Below are 16,944 nucleotides of genomic sequence, written 5' to 3'. Positions count from 1 at the left end.
TAGGGGTCGCATCAAGGGAGCCAAGTACCGTTTCCCACTTCAGGACGGAACATGGGACTTCCCTGGAGACGCTGTAGCGGGCAAGGGCCTCATCCTGTGAAGACGTTGGAACCACGTCGTTTTTCTTGAGTTGCATCGGGATTCTCGAAAATGATAGGAATTTCAGGTCTCTCTTGGGTTGGCCCTGGGAAGCCCAATCTTCAATTCGAGTTGCGATGGAAAGCTGGGGGTTCTGCTCGAGTCACTACAGGGCCAAAGAGACCTCATCGAGGCGTGTGTCCAGGACCTAATATTCCTCTCAAGGGAAGACAGGGATCCCGGGTTTCCATTCCAGACTCCCCCGGGGAGTCAGGACTGGCCTGGAGGGGAAGCAAAGGACTCCGCTTTTCTCTCAAGTCGCGACACGGATCTCTTGGAGCCCACTGAGTGGACTCAAGGGTGTCGAGCCTCCTCTTCAGTTTGGAGAGAGGACTCGGGATTGCTCTCCAGGCCAGGCAGGAAAAGAAGGCCCTCATCTCGCGATGACGGGGGCGTCTCATGGGTTTCCTCAGGCTCCTGCGCCCATGGGGGTTTTCTCACGAGGCACGACGAGGACCTCAGGGAGCCTCTCGTGCGGCGCCAGGGAAGTCAGGTCTCCATGCGCATGGCGAGGGGGAGCTGGTCATCACTCTCGAGTCATGGGAAGCGGCTAGGTCCTCAAGAGGCGTTGAAGAAGGACTCTCGAGGTCTTTCTCGGGTTGCGGCGGGAAACCCTCGTTTCCCTCGACTTCTGCAGGGGACCTTAGGGAACTTCCCAGGGTGCCTCTGAGAGGTGAGGGATGCTGTGTAGTTGGCAGGGCCTCTCGGGACTCTGCTGGGTTCGGCGCAATGGAAGAGGGCCTCATCTCGAGGGGAGGCAGGAACCTCAGGCTTCCTCTCGGTTTCAGACTCCGACTGCACAGTCCCTGCAGTGTTGGGACAGGAGAGTCATGCCTCGTCTTGTCTGAGGAATGGAATTCTGGTTGCCTCTCGAGTTGTTCCGGGAGTCTCATGCCCCTTGTCGAGCTGTGTGTAGACCCTGCGGGTTTTTCCCGATGATGCACGGGGGTGTCAGTGCCCCTTCGTGTTGTGCCTTCACCCACAGGGTTGCCTTCGAAGAGGTGTCCGGGCATCGGGTTCTTATCAAGAGCGGACTGGAAAATCAGGGTCGTTCGGCACGTGGCACCTCACACGTGGCTAGTCTCTAATTTCCTCCTGAGACCGGCCTCATCCTGAGGTGCGCCAGGAAGGCCGGGAACCCCTTCCAGACCACGCAGGGGAATCGACTCTCCTGTCGCGATCATGAAGGGAGAAGGGGCTCAGATGAAGTGGTGCCGGGACCCTCGGTGTTCCCCTCGAGGGAACCCAGCGTGTCGGGGAACTTTTGCGGTCGCATCAAGGGTGTCAAGTACCGTGTCGCCCTTCAGGGCGGAACCTGGGACTTCCCTGGAGACACCGGGAACTTCGGTGTTCCCCTGGAGTGAGACCGGTATGTTGGGGAACTTTGGGGTCGCATCAAGGGTGCCAAGTAGCATTTCGAACTTTAAGATGGAACGTGGGACTTCTCTTGAGACTCTAGCTGGCAAGGGCCTCATATTGCGATGAAGGGGGAACCACATGGTTTTTAAGACTTGAGGCTGAATTCTCGAATTACGATGGGAAATTTAGACTTCCTCTTGTGTTGACCGTGGGAAGCCCAATCTTCCATTCAAATTGTGAGGGAGAGATGGAGGTTGCTCTCGAGTCACTGTAGGGCAAAATAGACCTCATCTAGGCTTGTGTCTAGGACATAATGTTCCACTCCAGGGGCGACAGGGATCTCGGGGTTGCATTCCAAACTCACCCGGGGAGTCAGGCCTCGTCTCCAGGGAAGCAAAGGACACCGCTCTCCTCTCGAGTCGCACTGGGTATTTCTTGGACACAACTGAGTGGCCTAAAGGGAGTCAATACTCCTGTGAAGTTTGGAGAGAGGACCAGGAATTGCTCTCCAGGTCAGGCAGGAAAAGAAGGCCCCCATCTCTCTTTGACGGGGGCATCTTGTGGTTTTTCTCGAACTGCGGCGCCAGTGTGGGTTTTCTCACGAGGTACGATGGGGTACTCAGGGAGCCTCTTGTGTGGTACTAGGGAAGTCAGTTTTCCTGCTTGTGGCGAGGGGAGCGCGTCCTTGCTCTGGAGTCATGGTAGGGGAATCGGGCATCAAGAGACGTTGAAAAAGCACTCTCCAAGTCTTTCTCGGGTTACTTCAGGAAACTCTGGGTTCCCTCGACTTGTGCCAGTGACCTCAGGTAGCTTCTCAGGGAGCCTCTGAGAATTCAGGGATACTGTGGTGTTGGGAGGGGCCTCTCGGGACACCACTGAGTTTGGTTCAATGGAAGAGGGCCTCTTCTCTAGTTGAGGCAGGAACCTCAGGGTTCCTCTCCATTTCTGACTCCAATTGCAGGGTCCCTGAAGAGTTGGGACAGGAGAGTAAGGCCTCGTCTTGTGTGAAGGAATGCAACTTCACTTGCCTCTCGAGTTGTTCACGAGGTGACAGTCCACATTTGGAGCTGTGAGTGGAATCTGCGGGTTTTTCCAGACGATTCATGGGGATGTCAGTGTCCCTTCGTGTTGTGCCTTCATCCACAGGGTTGCCTTCGAAGAGATGTCCGGGCGTCAGGTTCTTATCTAGAGTGGACCGGGAATTCGGGATCTTTCAGCATTTGGCACCAACCATGAGGCTACTTTGCGAATTTCCTCATGAGACCGGCCTCATCCGGAGGTTCGCAGGGAACGTCGGGAACCCCTTGCAGACAAAACATGGGAATTGACCCTTCTGTCGCGATCAGGAGGGGTGAAGGGGCTCACAGGAAGTGGTGCCGTGAACTTTGGTGTTTCCCTCGAGTGAGACCGGTATGTCAGGGAACTTTGGGGGTCGCATAAAGGGTGCCAAGTACCGTTTTATACTTCAGGATGGAAAGTGGGACTTCCCTTGATATGTTGTAGCGGCCAAGGGCCTCATCTTGCGATGACGGGGGAGCCACGTGGTTTTTCTCGAGTTGCGGCGGGATTCTCGAGTTACGACGGGGATTTCAGGCTTCCTCTTGTGTTGGGCCAGGGAAGTCCAATCATCCATTCGAGTTGCGAGGGAGAGCTGGGGGTTGCGCTCGAGTCACTGCAGGGCAAAGGAGACCTCATCTAGGCTTGTGTCCAGGACCTAATGTTCCTCTCCAAGGGCCACAGGGATCTCAGGTTTGCATTCCAGACTCACCCAGGGAGTCAGGCCTCATGTCGAAGGGAAGCAAAGGACTCCGCTTTCCTTTCGAGTCGCGACGGGCACCTCTTGGAGCCACTTTGTGGCCTAAAGGGAGTCAAGCCTCCTGTGAAGTTTGGAGAGAGGACTTGGGACTGCTCTCCAGGCCATGCAGGAAAAGATGGCCCTCATCTCGCGATGGCGGAGGGATCTTGTGGGTTTTCTCGAGCTGCGGCACCAGTGTGGGGTTTCACACGAGGTACGACGGGGAGCTCAGGGAGCCTCTCGTGTGGCGCCAGGAAAGTCAGGTCTCCATGCGCGTGGCGAGGGGGAGCGCGTCCTGGCTCTCGAGTCACGGGAGGGGACTAGGGCCTCGAGACGCGTTGAAGAAGGACTCTCGAGGTCTTTGTCGGGGGGCGGTGGGAAACCCTCGTGTCCCTCGCCTTCTGTCGGGGACCTTAGGGAACTTCCCAGGGTGCCTCTGAGAGGCGAGGGATCCTGTGGAGGTGGCGGGGCCCCTCGGGACTCCGCTGGGTCTGGCGCAACGGAAGAGGGCCTCACCTCGAGGGGAGGCAGGAACCTCAGGCTTCCTCTCCGTTTCGGACTCCGACCGCAGGGTCCCTGCAGAGTTGGAACAGGAGAGTCAGGCCTCGTCTTGTCTGAGGAAGGGAACCCCACTGGCCTCTCGAGTTGCTCAGGGGGTCTCAGGCCCCTCGTCGAGCTGTGTGTGGAACCCGCGGTCTTTGCGGACGATGCACGGGGGTGGCAGTGCCCCTTCGTGTTGTGCCTTCACCCACAGGGTTGCCTTCGAAGAGGGGTCCGGGCCTCGGGTCCTTTTCAAGGGCGGACCGGGGAACCGGGGGCGTTCGGCATGTGGCCCCACCCACGTGGCTCGTCTCGAATTTCCTCGTGAGACCGGCCTCATCCTGAGGTGCGCCGGGAAGGCCGGGAACCCCTTCCAGACCACGCAGGGGAATCGCCTCTCCTGTCGCGATCAGGAGGGGAGAAGGGGCTCAGAGGAAGCGGTGCCGGGACCCTCGGTGTTCCCCTCGGGGGAACCCGGAGTGTCGGGGGACTTTTGGGGGTCGCAGGAAGGCTGTCAGGGACCGTTTCGCCCTTCAGGGCGGAACAGGGGACTTCCCTTGAGACGCCGTGGCGGGCAAGGGCCTCATCTTGCCAAGAGGTGGAACCACGTGGTTTTTCTCGAGTTGCGGCGGGATTCTCGAGTGACGACGGGGATCTCAGCCTTCCCCTTGGGTTGGCCCTGGGAAGCCCAATCTTCCCCTCGGGTTGCGAGGGAAAGCTGGGGGTTGCGCTCGAGTCACTGCAGGGCCGAAGAGACCTCACCTCGGCGTGTGTCCGGGACCTAATATTCCTCTCCAGGGAAGGCAGGGATCTCGGGGTTGCACTCCAGGCTCCCCCGGGGAGTCAGGCCTCGTCTCGAGGGGAAGCCAAGGACTCCGCTCTCCTCTCGAGTCGCGACGCGGGTCTCTTGGAGCCCCCTGAGCGGCCTCAAGGGAGTCCAGCCTCCTCTTCCGTTTGGAGAGAGGACCCGGGATTGCTCTCCAGGCCATGCAGGAAAAGAAGGCCCTCAGCTCGCGAGGACGGGGGCGTCTCAGGGGTTTCCTCGAGCTGCGGCACCCGTGGGGGTTTTCTCCCGAGGCATGACGAGGATCTCAGGGAGCCTCTCGTGCGGCGCCAGGGAAGTCAGGTCTCCATGCGCGTGGCGAAGGGGAGCGCGTCCTGGCTCTCGAGTCACGGGAGGGGACTAGGGCCTCGAGACGCGTTGAAGAAGGACTCTCGAGGTCTTTGTCGGGGGGCGGCGGGAAACCCTCATGTCCCTCGCCTTCTGCCGGGGACCTTAGGGAACTTCCCAGGGTGCCTCTGAGAGGCGAGGGATCCTGTGGAGGTGGCGGGGCCCCTCGGGACTCCGCTGGGTCTGGCGCAACGGAAGAGGGCCTCACCTCGAGGGGAGGCAGCAACCTCAGGCTTCCTCTCCGTTTCGGACTGCGACCGCAGGGTCCCTGCAGAGTTGGGACAGGAGAGTCAGGCCTCGTCTTGTCTGAGGAAGTGAACCCCGCTGGCCTCTCGAGTTGCTCAGGGGGTCTCAGGCCCCTCGTCGAGCTGTGTGTGGAACCCGCGGGTCTTTGCGGACGATGCACGGGGGTGGCAGTGCCCCTTCGTGTTGTGCCTTCACCCACAGGGTTGCCTTCGAAGAGGGGTCCGGGCCTCGGGTCCTTCTCAAGAGCGGACCGGGGAACCGGGGGCGTTCGGCATGTGGCACCACCCACGTGGCTCGTCTTGAATTTCCTCGTGAGACCGGCCTCATCCTGAGGTGCGCCGGAAAGGCCGGGAACCCCTTCCAGACCACGCAGGGGAATCGCCTCTCCTGTCGCGATCAGGAGGGGAGAAGGGGCTCAGAGGAAGCGGTGCCGGGACCCTCGGTGTTCCCCTCGGGGAACCCGGCGTGTCGGGGGACTTTTGGGGGTCGCAGGAAGGCTGTCAGGGATCGTTTCTCCCTTCAGGGCGGAACAGGGGACTTCCCTTGAGACGGCGTCGCGGGCAAGGGCCTCATCTTGCCAAGAGGTGGGAACCACGTGGTTTTTCTCGAGTTGCGGCGGGATTCTCGAGTGACGACGGGGATCTCAGCCTTCCCCTTGGGTTGGCCCTGGGAAGCCCAATCTTCCCCTCGGGTTGCGAGGGAAAGCTGGGGGTTGCGCTCGAGTCACTGCAGGGCCGAAGAGACCTCACCTAGGCGTGTGTCCGGGACCTAATATTCCTCTCCAGGGAAGGCAGGGATCTCGGGGTTGCATTCCAGGCTCCCCCGGGGAGTCAGGCCTCGTCTCGAGGGGAAGCCAAGGACTCCGCTCTCCTCTCGAGTCGCGACGCGGGTCTCTTGGAGCACCCTGAGCGGCCTCAAGGGAGTCCAGCCTCCTCTTCCGTTTGGAGAGAGGACCCGGGATTGCTCTCCAGGCCATGCAGGAAAAGAAGGCCCTCAGCTCGCGAGGACGGGGGAGTCTCAGGGGTTTCCTCGAGCTGCGGCGCCCGTGGGTGCCGGGGTCCAGCCCCGGCTGATCCAGGGTCTTCGAAGGAGAGACGGCTAGGCGACCTATTCAAATGTTAATTAGATATAATAAAGAGGAATAGAATGAGGATAGCTCAGTAGGAAAATTCAGTGGAGAAAAGAAGCTGAGTGGCTTGGTTTACGCGGAAAATCAATATAACCCGTGACACCAGGTTAGCTCTGACCACGGAGGCCGCAGGCGCCCTCTCGAATAGCGGAAGGTGCCCCACCTTAGACACCTTCTCGAGTGGGTCTTAGAAGCCCAGGCAAATAAATGGTCGCAGAGGACATCCACGCTCCAGATGGACACTCAGCTAGAAGTTAAAGGGAAGAATGACATGGGGAGACCAAGCGTTGGTGAGCAAGGCCCATAGCTTTATTTTCAACAGGGGCTTTTATACCCTAAGTTACACATAGAGGACAATAGGGGATGCAAAATCAGCAGTCTTTGATGCTTATCAAAAACCAGGGTTTCTTTCCTGCAGATTTATCGTATACAAATGGTTTAGGTGATTTACATCATCTTCTGGCCAGAGGCCTATTAACATTTTATGACTCTTGACAAGGACTTATCAACAAAGACTTATTTTCTCTAAGAGTAATTATTTTAAGGTTTGGCGCCATCCTCCGAAGATAAGATTACGTTCCTATAGGGTGGATGTGTAATGGGTTTACAAAGGAAAGAATTTACTACCTTAAGGGTCTAAAGTTACTAACACCAAGGCCACTACTTATTTTTTCTACATACCAACTATATTAATTAATGCACATTCAAGGATACAATTCAAGGGATGTGAAAACTTGGCAACAAACATTGGCTCATCAATGAAATCTTTTACTAGTTTTATTCTGACAGTTTCTAATTCTCTGAGAGGCTCTAAGCTATTTGAATATCTTAAGCTTCCCGTGCCTCTGGAGGCTGGGAGACTGTAAACAATCGTATGCATAGCTGTAGGTTTCTGGGTAAACTTGTCAGGCGAGTTAGAGAGCCATCTGAGGGGTTTGGATTTAAACACTCCTAATTGCCCAGGAACTTTATTAATTGGAGCTGTAAGTTAACTCTTTGACAGAGAGAGTGAGATGGTGGTGGGGGACAGCCCCCAGTAAAGTCAGAGGCGAGAGCACAAAGCAATAAAGTAGGCAGACTCTGGTTTTTGGGGGGTAGATGCTCGAGAATATCCGGGGGCACTCCCGAGGCTCGATCCCGCCTTTGCGTATGCCGAGCCCCCTTCCTCATGACCTTTGTCACGAGTGGAATGTCTCTCGCCGGCTCCCGGCATCTCCCCGTTTTTTATTTCTTAAAACAGCCAGATGTAGCTCAGTCGCGAGCCTCTGAATGCTCTGCCGAAGAATCCTGACAATACAAGGAAGAATGAATATGAGAAGCAGAATTAAAACAGCCACAGTAACATAGCTAAGGAAGGTAGACAGCATATTTTTTCCTGAAATGTAGTTAGAGAAAGTATGGAAGAAATCATTTGCTGTTCCAGCGGCAGTAAAATCTAATCGGGAGTGTTCCATAGTTGCTATTTGATTGTGAAGTTTCCCTAAGTCTAGACCAATGTCAGAGCTGTTCCAGATACCTGAAATATGGTTTTTAATCTTTTCCCATTCAAAATCTGTCTCATTTACTTTCAGGGGTGTTACACATATCCACCGATAGTCAGCATGACAGGACAATGCCATTTTCACCTTTAAAGCCTGCAATTCAGTCCCAATATGTATTACTGCTTCCTCTAGGGCGTCTACCCTCATTTCTAATTTCCTGTCTATAGCTTCCTGTGTTGCCAATGCTAAAGAAACATTTTTGGACATAGAATCAACATATTGAGCAGTATGTACTTGTTGAGTCAATGATATTGCTGTCACAGTAACAGAAGTGATTGCACTTGTCAAAGCTGCTATTCCCAAGATAAGTAAGCCCACAAACCGTCGGGTTCGCATTAAATCCTGCAGTTGTTGTGATACAGCCAAACCGTAATTATCATACCAATAAGAATGCACAGACACAGGTATCATGAGATAGGGTGGGCGTTTCAACACAACAAAAGAACAAACATTATATTGGGGGGTCAAACAAGATGAAAGCACACATTGTTCACAACACCACTACCACAAAGGAGCAAACATTATATTGAGGGTTTAAACAAGATGAGCCAGGAAGCAGCTGCAGGCGTCGGCCCCGGGGAGCAGTGTCCCCAGCATCAGGAGGCAGAACGCGAGCGGCAAGCTGTGGGCCTCGGCGCTTACGGCGGGCGGAGGGGCGGGGCTCGCGGCCTTGGGCTAGCCGCCGCGGCTTGGGCTCTCAGCGTTCCCCTCTCGCCGGCGGGAGCGCGCTGGTCTGGACTGCATTCCGCGGGCGCGCTTTCCTCTCTGGCCCTCACTCACCGCACAGACTTCTTTGCTCTAGGTCGCAGGGTGCAGCGAGAAGGGTACTGGGCGCTGCTGGCGGCGCGGAGGCGAGAGCTGGCTGGGGGAGGGGGAGCGAGCGAGTGCGCGCCGCGAACCTGGTCTTTGGGGAACGTGACATGACGAATTTGTCTGAGATCCAAATCGAAGAATCTGCATTCTGTAGAAATATACAAGCATACCCTCTCCCACAAGTTAGCAACACATCTGGCCTTTTTCACTCTCCAGTATGGAGGTCTTTTTACTTGACCAGGGGCCGAGTCGTAGCCTGTAATTCAGGCATCTAGTGTCTCATCATTGTAGTCTGCCCCTGTGTGTTTACGTTTAAGTGATTAATTACAATTTGGACATAACTATTTGTCTAGCTGTTTACCTAGAGATATGAAATTTATACCTTGAACCAGCTGCATTTTGATGGTGAATTTTGTGAGAATTTTTGGCCTTATCAATCTTTTTATTTAAGTTTAAAACAATTACTTTAGTCAATGCATCTGCCAAAGCATTTCCTTCATGTAAAGGGCCGGGCAAGCTGGAATGGGCTCTATGTCCCACAAAATATTTTTTATCTCTGTGTTTAATCTTTCTGTAAATCAGATAACAAGGAGAAGATAGTAGTTTTATTTTTTGGAATATTAGCAGTTTCAATATGAGGAAACAACCCTACAATATATCAGGAGTCAGTCAAAAGATTAAAGGTGTGGTCTCCTAAATGTTGAAAGGCCTAAATAACTGCTTGTAACTCAGTCTTGACATTTTATTCCCTTGAATTAAAAGATCTTTTAAAGGCCTTGGAGCTGTAATTTCCTGCACCCAAAAGGCTAGATCACTAGATTCAAATGTTTTGTGGCTCTTATCTTGAGAAGTCAAGTTTTTTCTTTTCTGATAATAAGGTAAAAGCAAAAGCTATGTTACTCTTTAACCTTTATTAATTTATACAGTTTTGGTAGACAGTGAGATCAAGACTTTAATTTCTCAATATAATCAGAATCTACTACACCATGCACCACCGAAATTTCTTTTTTTCTTTCTTTTTTTTTTTTTTATTTGAAAAGAAAGCGAGCTACGCCCCAGGACAAATCTTCCAAAGTCCTCGGGTAGGGGGCCAGCCACTCCCGTTGGAATTGAAGTAAGCGGCACGTCAGGGGTTAATATTGTTGCTCAATCCTCTTGCCTTTTCTCCTAGCCTGGGTGAGACCCCCCCTGAGGGGGTTTTCTCCAAGGAGCACGCTCTGCATATTGTGTACTAAAAGCTCCTTTGTTTAAAAAACTTTTTATCTTCCTCAGGCTTAGGCAACTCTTTGAGAGGCTTTGGGGGCAAAGTGGGGAACTCCTGGGTCCTGGGAGGCACAAACGGAGGCGGTGGCAATCGCCTTAAATCAGAAAGTGGTGGATAAGTTTTTTAAAGGTTTGCGCAGAGGGGGAGGGAGCTCGCCAGGGCGCTCAGCCGCAGCGTCCTGTAAGCCCTCTCCTTCCTTGGGAGGTAAAGCACTTTCTCCCTCTTTTTTTTTTTTTTTTCCAATAGCAGAAATTATGATCTGTGCAGAAAGTGGAGACTCACCACCATCCACCGCTATAGCCTCTCTCATAGGCTATTTAACAGCCTCATGACGGAGGTCCAGGACATGTCTAATCATAATACACAGAGCCAATAAACATTTGTCTATTCTTAGATGCAGAGAAACCCATTTTTTTTTTGAGAATATTTTTATTTATTTTGTACCCTCTTTACCCTATCTAAACTGCAGAGGGGACTAAAAAAGAAGCCTCAAGGTGAGGATCAAATTTATCCTCGGGACTAGAGAAAACCCCTTTCCGGGAAACTCCTAGCGGAGGCCCTTTACCCCCACATGGAGGAGGAGGCATGGGGGGATGGGAGCGTCCCGTATTTCTCTTCTCCTGTTCTGGAGATCTTTTAACTGTTTGGTGACTAAATCTTACAGACTGTCTGATAAGGGATGTTTCCCTCAAGCTCCTAGGAACGGGTGGTCTGACAGGAGAAGTTTCTCTTAGGCCTTTTGGGGCATCATTGTTTAAGAGATGCCGATCTCCATCAGAGTGATATTTAGCTATTATCTCGCCTAAATTCTCTTTTTCTTTTGGGGAAGGCTGATCTTGTTTCTCATCCCTAACTTTAAGTTGTTCCTGAGTAGTCATGGCTGCTAACATTTTTCTTAGTTGCCGATAGTCAGGTGGGTCTTCATTTTTCTCATTTTCCTGAGGTTTAACTACAGTTTCGACCTCATTTTCCTCTTTAAAGGTTACTTTTTTAGATTCAGGGGCAGGTTTAGCCACAGCATTTTCTTCACTATCCCCTTTAAGATGTACTTTTTCTGAATCGGGGGCAGGGTCTAAGACATCTCTAATGATGTTCCATAAGGAAAAAGCGTCATTAGGGACATTTTCTGAGCCATGTTCGGCATGGTAAGTTTTTAGCTGTTTTCCTACTTTTTCCCAGACATCTAAGTTAACAGAGCCTTCGTCTGGGAACCAGGGACAGTGCTCTTGTACAAATGAAAAAAATGATTGAATGGCAGATTTTTTAACTTTGATTCCTCTTTTATTTAATAACTGTAAGATTACTCCTATAAAGAGCTGTCTTTCATTTGATTCAGTGTTACCCATGTCAGAAAATTAAGTATAGTAAAAGATTTTGCTTTTAGCTATCAAAAGATCAGGCTTTTCTTTGGCCTTTTAACTTCAGAAACTGTTTTCTCTCTCTAAGTCTAACACTTTAACACTTTCAACACTTCCCACTCCTCTCGCCCTGTCTGTCCTACAGGGGGGTCCGCGGCACCCTTGAGTGGGGTCCTAGCCGTCCCGAACACTGGAAGGACATTAGGGCTGATGACCCAGATTGTCCCGGGTGGGGGGGAACAGAAGGCTGGTGACTCAAACTGTTCCGAGGGGGGAGCAGTAGAGCTGATGACCCAAACTGCTCCGTGGGGGAACAAGAGAGCTGATGACCCAGTTGTTCCGAGAACGGGGGAGCAAAAGGGCTGATGACCCTAATTGCTTTGGGGAGCTTACCTTCGAAAAACCTGTTTCGGGCGCCACCTGCCGGGGTCCAGCCCCGGCTGATCCAGGGTCTTCGAAGGAGAGACGGCTAGGCGACCTATTCAAATGTTAATTAGATATAATAAAGAGGAATAGAATGAGGATAGCTCAGTAGGAAAATTCAGTGGAGAAAAGAAGCTGAGTGGCTGGTTTACGCGGAAAATCAATATAACCCGTGACACCAGGTTAGCTCTGACCACGGAGGCCGCAGGCGCCCTCTCGAATAGCGGAAGGTGCCCCACCTTAGACACCTTCTCGAGTGGGTCTTAGAAGCCCAGGCAAATAAATGGTCGCAGAGGACATCCACGCTCCAGATGGACACTCAGCTAGAAGTTAAAGGGAAGAATGACATGGGGAGACCAAGCGTTGGTGAGCAAGGCCCATAGCTTTATTTTCAACAGGGGCTTTTATACCCTAAGTTACACATAGAGGACAATAGGGGATGCAAAATCAGCAGTCTTTGATGCTTATCAAAAACCAGGGTTTCTTTCCTGCAGATTTATCGTATACAAATGGTTTAGGTGATTTACATCATCTTCTGGCCAGAGGCCTATTAACATTTTATGACTCTTGACAAGGACTTATCAACAAAGACTTATTTTCTCTAAGAGTAATTATTTTAAGGTTTGGCGCCATCCTCCGAAGATAAGATTACGTTCCTATAGGGTGGATGTGTAATGGGTTTACAAAGGAAAGAATTTACTACCTTAAGGGTCTAAAGTTACTAACACCAAGGCCACTACTTATTTTTTCTACATACCAACTATATTAATTAATGCACATTCAAGGATACAATTCAAGGGATGTGAAAACTTGGCAACAAACATTGGCTCATCAATGAAATCTTTTACTAGTTTTATTCTGACAGTTTCTAATTCTCTGAGAGGCTCTAAGCTATTTGAATATCTTAAGCTTCCCGTGCCTCTGGAGGCTGGGAGACTGTAAACAATCGTATGCATAGCTGTAGGTGTCCGGATAAACTTGTCAGGCGAGTTAGAGAGCCATCTGGGGGGTTTGGATTTAAACACTCCTAATTGCCCAGGAACTTTATTAATTGGAGCTGTAAGTTAACTCTTTGACAGAGAGAGTGAGATGGTGGTGGGGGACAGCCCTCAGTAAAGTCAGAGGCGAGAGCACAAAGCAATAAAGTAGGCAGACTCTGGTTATTGGGGGGTAGATGCTCGAGAATATCCGGGGGCACTCCCGAGGCTCGATCCCGCCTTTGCGTATGCCGAGCCCCCTTCCTCATGACCTTTGTCACGAGTGGAATGTCTCGCGCCGGCTCACGGCACGTGGGGGTTTTCTCCCGAGGCACGACGAGGATCTCAGGGAGCCTCTCGTGCGGCGCCAGGGAAGTCAGGTCTCCATGCGCGTGGAGAGGGGGAGCGCGTCCTGGCTCTCGAGTCACGGGAGGGGACTAGGGCCTCGAGACGCGTTGAAGAAGGACTCTCGAGGTCTTTGTCGGGGGGCGGCGGGAAACCCTCGTTTCCCTCGCCTTCTGCCGGGGACCTTAGGGAACTTCCCAAGGTGCCTCTGAGAGGCGAGGGATCCTGTGGAGGTGGCGGGGCCCCTCGGGACTCCGCTGGGTCTGCGGCAACGGAAGAGGGCCTCACCTCGAGGGGAGGCAGGAACCTCAGTCTTCCTCTCCGTTTCGGACTCCGACCGCAGGGTCCCTGCAGAGTTGGGACAGGAGAGTCAGGCCTCGTCTTGTCTGAGGAAGGGAACCCCGCTGGCCTCTCGAGTTGCTCAGGGGGTCTCAGGCCCCTCGTCGAGCTGTGTGTGGAACCCGCGGGTCTTTGCGGACGATGCACGGGGGTGGCAGTGCCCCTTCGTGTTGTGCCTTCACCCACAGGGTTGCCTTCGAAGAGGGGTCCGGGCCTCGGGTCCTTCTCAAGGGCGGACCGGGGAACCGGGGGCGTTCGGCATGTGGCCCCACCCACGTGGCTCGTCTCGAATTTCCCCGTGAGACCGGCCTCATCCTGAGGTGCGCCGGGAAGGCCGGGAACCCCTTCCAGACCACGCAGGGGAATCGCCTCTCCTGTCGCGATCAGGAGGGGAGAAGGGGCTCAGAGGAAGCGGTGCCTGGACCCTCGGTGTTCCCCTCGGGGGAACCCGGCGTGTCGGGGGACTTTTGGGGGTCGCAGGAAGGCTGTCAGGGACCGTTTCGCCCTTCAGGGCGGAACAGGGGACTTCCCTTGAGACGCCGTGGCGGGCAAGGGCCTCATCTTGCCAAGAGGTGGGAACCACGTGGTTTTTCTCGAGTTGCGGCGGGATTCTCGAGTTACGACGAGGATCTCAGCCTTCCCCTTGGGCTGGCCCTGGGAAGCCCAATCTTCCCCTCGGGTTGCGAGGGAAAGCTGGGGGTTGCGCTCGAGTCACTGCAGGGCCGAAGAGACCTCACCTAAGCGTGTGTCCGGGACCTAATATTCCTCTCCAGGGAAGGCAGGGATCTCGGGGTTGCATTCCAGGCTCCCCCGGGGAGTCAGGCCTCGTCTCGAGGGGAAGCCAAGGACTCCGCTCTCCTCTCGAGTCGCGACGCGGGTCTCTTGGAACCCCCTGAGCGGCCTCAAGGGAGTCCAGCGTCCTCTTCCGTTTGGAGAGAGGACCCGGGATTGCTCTCCAGGCCATGCAGGAAAAGAAGGCCCTCAGCTCGCGAGGACGGGGGAGTCTCAGGGGTTTCCTCGAGCTGCGGCGCCCGTGGGGGTTTTCTCCCGAGGCACGACGAGTATCTCAGGGAGCCTCTCGTGCGGCGCCAGGGAAGTCAGGTCTCCATGCACGTGGCGAGGGGGAGCGCGTCCTGGCTCTCGAGTCACGGGAGTGGACTAGGGCCTCGAGACGCGTTGAAGAAGGACTCTCGAGGTCTTTGTCGGGGGCCGGCGGGAAACCCTCGTTTCCCTCGCCTTCTGCCGGGGACCTTAGGGAACTTCCCAAGGTGCCTCTGAGAGGCGAGGGATCCTGTGGAGGTGGCGGGGCCCCTCGGGACTCCGCTGGGTCTGGCGCAACGGAAGAGGGCCTCACCTCGAGGGGAGGCAGGAACCTCAGTCTTCCTCTCCGTTTCGGACTCCGACCGCAGGGGCCCTGCAGAGTTGGGACAGGAGAGTCAGGCCTCGTCTTGTCTGAGGAAGGGAACCCCGCTGGCCTCTCGAGTTGCTCAGGGGGTCTCAGGCCCCTCGTCGAGCTGTGTGTGGAACCCGCGGGTCTTTGCGGACGATGCACGGGGGTGGCAGTGCCCCTTCGTGTTGTGCCTTCCCCCACAGGGTTGCCTTCGAACAGGGGTCCGGGCCTCGGGTCCTTCTCAAGGGCGGACCGGGGAACCGGGGGCGTTCGGCATGTGGCACCACCCACGTGGCTCGTCTCGAATTTCCTCGTGAGACCGGCCTCATCCTGAGGTGCGCCGGGAAGGCCGGGAACCCCTTCCAGACCATGCAGGGGAATCGCCTCTCCTGTCGCGATCAGGAGAGGAGAAGGGTCTCAGAGGAAGCGGTGCCGGGACCCTCGGTGTTCCCCTCGGGGGAACCCGGCGTGTCGGGGGACTTTTGGGGGTCGCAGGAAGGCTGTCAGGGACCGTTTCGCCCTTCAGGGCGGAACAGGGGACTTCCCTTGAGACGGCGTCGCGGGAAAGGGCCTCATCTTGCCAAGAGGTGGGAACCACGTGGTTTTTCTCGAATTGCGGCGGGATTCTCGAGTTACGACGGGGATCTCAGCCTTCCCCTTGGGTTGGCCCTGGGAAGCCCAAACTTCCCCTCGGGTTGCGATGGAAAGCTGGGGGTTGCGCTCGAGTCACTGCAGGGCCGAAGAGACCTCACCTAAGCGTGTGTCCGGGACCTAATATTCCCCTCCAGGGAAGGCAGGGATCTCGGGGTTGCACTCCAGGCTCCCCCGGGGAGTCAGGCCTCGTCTCGAGGGGAAGCCAAGGACTCCGCTCTCCTCTCGAGTCGCGACGCGGGACTCTTGGAGCACCCTGAGCGGCCTCAAGGGAGTCCAGCCTTCTCTTCCTTTTGGAGAGAGGACCCGGGATTGCTCTCCAGGCCATGCAGGAAAAGAAGGCCCTCGGCTCGCTAGGACGGGGGAGTCTCAGGGGTTTCCTCGAGCTGCGGCGCCCGTGGGGGTTTTCTCCCGAGGCACGACGAGGATCTCAGGGAGCCTCTCGTGGGGCGCCAGGGAATTCAGGTCTCCATGCGCGTGGAGAGGGGGAGCGCGTCCTGGCTCTCGAGTCACGGGAGGGGACTAGGGCCTCGAGACGCGTTGAAGAAGGACTCTCGAGGTCTTTGTCGGGGGGCGGCGGGAAACCCTCATTTCCCTCGCCTTCTGCCGGGGACCTTAGGGAACTTCCCAGGGTGCCTCTGAGAGGCGAGGGATCCTGTGGAGGTGGCGGGGCCCCTCGGGACTCCGCTGGGTCTGCGGCAACGGAAGAGGGCCTCACCTCGAAGGGAGGCAGGAACCTCAGGCTTCCTCTGCGTTTCGGACTCCGACCGCAGGGTCCCTGCAGAGTTGGGACAGGAGAGTCAGGCCTCGTCTTGTCTGAGGAAGGGAAACCAGCTGGCCTCTCGAGTTGCTCAGGGGGTCTCAGGCCCCTCGTCGAGCTGTGTGTGGAACCCGCGGGTCTTTGCGGACGATGCACGGGGGTAGCAGTGCCCCTTCGTGTTGTGCCTTCACCCACAGGGTTGCCTTCGAAGAGGGGTCGGGGCCTCGGGTCTTTCTCAAGAGCAGACCGGGGAATCGGGGGCGTTCGGCATGTGGCCCGACCCACGTGGCTCGTCTGGAATTTCCTCGTGAGACCGGCCTCATCCTGAGGTGCGCCGGGAAGGCCGGGAACCCCTTCCAGACCACGCAGGGGAATCGCCTCTCCTGTCGCGAACAGGAGGGGAGAAGGGGCTCAGAGGAAGCGTTGCCGGGACCCTCGGTGTTCCCCTCGGGGGAACCCGGAGTGTCGGGGGACTTTTGGGGGTCGCAGGAAGGCTGTCAGGGACCGTTTCGCCCTTCAGGGCGGAACAGGGGACTTCCCTTGAGACGCCGTGGCGGGCAAGGGCCTCATCTTGCCAAGAGGTGGGAACCACGTGGTTTTTCTCGAGTTGCGGCGGGATTCTCGAGTTACGACGAGGATCTCAGCCTTCCCCTTGGGCTGGCCCTGGGAAGCCCAATCTTCCCCTCGGGTTGCGAGGGAAAGCTG

General features: G+C 55.1%; 1 long non-coding RNA gene across 1 annotated transcript; it reads right to left on the bottom strand.

The window, feature by feature from the left end:
* Nucleotides 1–7,607: 7,607 nt before the first annotated feature.
* Nucleotides 7,608–8,686, bottom strand: LOC129640704 (uncharacterized). The gene is made up of 3 exons (XR_008708917.1): nucleotides 8,562–8,686; nucleotides 8,154–8,261; nucleotides 7,608–7,665 (listed from the first exon to the last, which is right to left on the bottom strand). It is a non-coding gene; the product is annotated as an uncharacterized LOC129640704 (long non-coding RNA).
* Between the last annotated feature and the right edge of the window lie 8,258 nt (nucleotides 8,687–16,944).

This window comes from Bubalus kerabau, unplaced genomic scaffold, assembly GCF_029407905.1.
Source record: "Bubalus kerabau isolate K-KA32 ecotype Philippines breed swamp buffalo unplaced genomic scaffold, PCC_UOA_SB_1v2 scaffold_30, whole genome shotgun sequence".
In the NCBI taxonomy this organism is placed as follows: domain Eukaryota; kingdom Metazoa; phylum Chordata; class Mammalia; order Artiodactyla; family Bovidae; genus Bubalus; species Bubalus kerabau.
Note: the sequence above shows the minus strand (reverse complement) of the source record. Positions and strands in the feature narration are given on the sequence as shown.